This window comes from Aegilops tauschii, chromosome 2 (assembly GCF_002575655.3).
Source record: "Aegilops tauschii subsp. strangulata cultivar AL8/78 chromosome 2, Aet v6.0, whole genome shotgun sequence".
Taxonomy (NCBI): domain Eukaryota; kingdom Viridiplantae; phylum Streptophyta; class Magnoliopsida; order Poales; family Poaceae; genus Aegilops; species Aegilops tauschii.
The window spans coordinates 246,981,991-246,986,849 of record NC_053036.3 but is presented as its reverse complement, the minus strand read 5'-3'; positions in this window follow the sequence as shown (position 1 = coordinate 246,986,849).

Sequence of the window (4,859 nt, the reverse complement as noted above, 5' to 3'; positions counted from 1 at the left end):
ACCATGTAGACTTACTCAGCATATATACTCCAATAGGATCACCTATTTAAATCCAAATCTCATGTTCAACGGAAATTCCACACGCTTCCCCCAAGTCATTATCGTAATATCAATTATCCCCTGGCTAAGTAAAATCCTCATACCTCCAAGAATTTTATCGTACGATCATAATTGTCCTACAAAATCCAATTTACTCCCGGGGTAATGAAAGTTATGCTACTCTATCAACATGATCCCACCAGGTTCATCTACCAACATGAAAGCCTCATAATCCTCCAAAGTTTCTCAGATAGTTCCTCAAGCTCACTAATATAAACTCATCAACTCATTTTTCCTCTATTCCCATATCCTCAAATTGGTCTTCCCTATGGCATCATCAGTTCTGGTGCTATATTAGGATCGTAATGTGCTAGTTCACTATGTCCACTAGTTCCTTAATGAACCCAGTGTTGTGCAAGGTTACAGAGGCTTCACTAGTTTTCTTGCAATTCTGTGGGTTAAGCACAAGGTTAAGGATTCGAGCTGGGGCATCTCGTGAAGTCTCAAAGGGTCTAGGGATGGGTTTCTAGTCTGGAGGGTTAAACATAACTCTATGAGGTTGCACCCGGTCGAGGAGACGGTAGCAAAAGACTTCATTGCTAGTTGGTTGCTGTGGTAGAATCCATGGTGTATCTTGTCTTGCTAATCTTCAGTTGATGAGAGAGATGAGAGGGGGAAAGTAGCATAGAGGAGGGGAATGCCTAAATGGGGTTCTATAGTGCAAGTGCAAGGAAATAGGTGCAAAAAGGGCCAAAAAAGAAACAAGGTAAGGAAGGTGATATAGTCGCGTACCGGTTGCCTAGGAAAAGGTGCGACTTATATCAAAACACAAACAAATAAAAACAAGCAACACACAATCATGGTTCTATTTGAACCATCATATGGACTCGACTGCGCATAGGGGTTACACGACTCATCCTACCCTAGGGGTTCTCGGACTCAGTAGTCGTGCAAGCTTCGTGCCACGTGCAGTCTTTTGGGTTTTCCTCAGGGGTCGCTACGTCTCTTGTAGTTGTTCGATGAAATGATCCGGGTTTGGCCTGAAGAATCTTCAACAATCTCTCACCGGATGAGCTGATGGGGTGAAGGTGGTTCCTCGTAGCTGGCATTGACTCGGTCTTCTGTTGTCTTCTTAATCTTGACAATCCCTTTTGCCTTCTAAGGCATCAAGGGTACTAGGTAGGTAATCCTTTATGCAATGACATTAACAAGGCATAGTAGAGGTCCAACCTGTCGGTTATGTTGATGACAACATCGACACCAAGACTGGGGGATAAAGAGAACCGTTCCCTGCTCACTATAGTGAGGCGGACCAAATGGCTACATTCTCATCCACCGGTGGTTGCCGATGCAACAATGATAAGGACATGGTTGCTCTATTAGCGATGTGTATCATGATCTTGCATTTCCTATGCCCTGATCATCATAGGCCAAGGTCCCATCATCTTGGGGCAGTGTCAAGGGTGTCACCATCTTCTGGGTCTTCATGTCCTCATTCCTCGAGGATGTATCTTCTGTTGGTATTGTCTTGTTGCGGTGTCGCCATTCTTGTGTTCAGATGATGTGGGTGAATGTCTGACAAGGCATCCTCCTTCTAGACTATCCACAAGGATTTCAAGGAATCCGGTGGTCAGGGGCATAAGGGTTCTAGCGACCAAAAGTTTTGAAGGAGGAAGAGATCAATAAGGGAAGTATACCTTAGCTTTCGAAAAACTGAGAAGGGGAAGAGAAGTATAGATAGTTTTGAAAATTAGTAATAGTTTTGAAAATAGTTTTAACCCTAACTAACGACCATGCTAACTAAGGCTTCCTACAGTCAGGATGGCTCTGATACCAGCTCTATGGGGACCCCGACTCATAAGTCGTGATCACCGAATGCACGCGTACAGTGATCCCAGAGATCAATGCTCACTGAACACACATAAGCTCTATAACAAGAGGCTTACATCCATACATACCGTCTTACATAAATTATGACCATTATGGTCAAGTCTTGAGTATAACTTCGCAGCGGAAATCTTCGTCGACATCTTGGACCCATGTCATCTGCCTTAACCCTACAGGCATTCTGACTGGGAAGCGTCCTAGCTCGCATGTTCGTCACCGACGTATTCTTCATCATATCTTGTTCTTTCAAACCTGGCCAATAAAATAACCAGTGGCAAGCCAATGAGTACTTTGAATGTACTCGCAAGCAACCCATGTTTTGGTTCAAGGCACAATAATGCATGATATAGGTAATTTTTTGCAGAAAGCTAGTTTTGAGTGCTATAACGTGTTCAACAACTTGCAAAGCATGCATCATGAGAATTCAGGTAACCCTGAGGACTGGTTACAGATATCAACATAAATGGAGTGGGCATCAACCCAACTCAATCATGTCAAGTCCTTTGTCTTGACCCAAGTAGTTCTTCCCACTTATCCAAACACACACACTGGTTTGTAAACATGTGGACGTAGCGCAAGAGCGGTTACCCAACTGTCCTTGATCGTGGACACGGCTATTCGAATAGTTTTACACTCTATAGAGGTTGCACACTTTACCCACAAGATCCGGGGAACTTCCGTGTCAGCCACGACCCGCGGTACCTCAAGTACCCGGGGTAAGAACCCGATCACTATCTTTCCCTAGACGACAATAACATAGAGTCCACTCGATTGGTAGTAACCCCCGTGCCCAACATTTCACATCTTAAAATTGTGGAGCCTCGCTCCCATATTCATCACATACCACAAGCACGGGGTACCAACGATGTGTCCGGTGCCCTGTGAAAACAAGTCATGGCCGCCCTACCAGGCACGACCCCGTCCCGAGAGAGCGCAACAATGACTCTCCCGTCACTAGTAATGCGGGCTCCAAGCTAGTATCGGCCTAGGTAATCAATAATGCCCTTTCCCATATAAGGGTAGAGTGGTTGCGCATGTAAGGTTGGAATAACGGTCGCAACTTAGACCAATCCGTTTTGAAAACAACACACACACTTGCCTCGGTACACCACTTCGTCATCAAGTGGTTACCCAACTCATTATCTCCCTCGGGCATAAGTGGCACCCGACGGGGTTTTCGAAAAGTCTTTTGAAAATACTTTATCTCCATCACCATGCATATTCCCGTCCCTTTTTGCATAGCAACTACTTTAGCATCCTATCTACTCCCACCGGCATAACCCTCATAAGGAGGTAGGGTCATGCACCATGCAAGTATCAACGAGGAAGTAACGATGGCAAACCACCCCATGTGGTCACCTCATCTTCATGTCTCCGATGCAAGCAATAAAAGTGCTATATGACATGCATAAAAAGGATTTCATAGACATGGTCAAAGGGCTGCTTGCCTATTTTAACAAAGCCTTCGAGGTCTTCAAATATCTCTTGTCCAACTCTGAGCATTTTGTCTACTTCGTCAACTATCGTCGAAAGCAACCATAATAAGCAACACAACAGGGCAAAAATAAAAGTGCTCTAAAAATATGAATTTGACTTTTCTAGGATATCTCTGGTTATATGAAAAATAACTAGAGTGGTTTCATTGGGACTGGATCAGTGGATATTTTTGAGTATTTCAATATGATAGGATCAATGGATTTATGGATTTACAAGAAGTGTACAGAAATATATTTTTGAAAAATGGGCAAAGGCACCCATTTAACAAATCATGATTTTAGAAGAATCTAGGAGTAGGTTTCACTGGATTTGGAGTTCAAATGAATTCCCTATAAATTGGCAAAGTTGACAAATATGAAGAAATGGCTCATTATATTGTGTGGCACAGAAAGTATTAATAAATATGTTCATAGCCTAAGTAATAAACTCAGGAGCATCTAGGAATTTGAATCATTGCATTTGGATCAAAGATCTTATCTCTGTGATTTTCTAAAGTTCATCACAGAAATGGAAAATTCAATTTTATTTAATTTGTGTGAGGAAAATTGTCCTGGAAAAATGTGCATGCTGCACCAAAAGGTAGATCATGATTTATGGAGTCACTAGAAATTTGAATCATCAAGTTTGGAGTTATTTTGAATTATTTATGGATTTTACAAATTGTACAGAAAAGAAAAAGGAAAAGGTTTTTACCCAAACGGGACGGATCTGGGCGGCAACCGTGCGCACTTAGCGCGGAATAGCAATTGGGCCGGCCCAGCGGCTCGTCTACGTGGGCGGACGAGTTGACGACGAAGGCGGCTTCACGGCGGTGCGCCTTCGCGCGGGGGAGGCGGATCTGGCCGAAGCCGTTTCCACTTAAACGGTCGGGCCCGCCCACTGGGTCGCTGACGCGCGGGACCCAGCGGCAGGTCGCCTTCAACCTCCCGCGCGGCGCGACGGGAAACAGAGGAGCCGAGGCTGAGCGGCGCCGGCGCTCTCCCCGGCGGCACCGGCCACCTCCGTTGGCGCCCCGCACAGCAGCGTGCTCGGGAGAGCATGCCGCACCCGCTGAGGTGCGCCACGATCGCAGGGTTGGCCAGACGCGAGCGCATCATCGACCATGGCGGGCGAGGCTGGCAGTGGTGATGGAACTCGATGGAACACCTACGGGGAGGAGAGGGAGAAGCACTGGAGGGGCTCGCGGTGATGGTGGAGGTGCTCTAGTGTGGTCTAGAGGGGAGGAGGCGGAGTGGTGGGTGCGAATTTAGGCGGAGACCGACGGCAAGCCTCCGGTCAAGGTGGCGGATGGAGAGCGCGAGGAGGGGAGTGGGTTGGTCCAGGGGTGCACGGGAGGGAGAGAGAGCCAAAGGAGTAGAGAGGGGGCTCGGGGGTGGCCTTAAGTAGCCGACCGTGGCTCACCGTGGACGCGGCGCACGGGTGGCCGCGGCAACGGC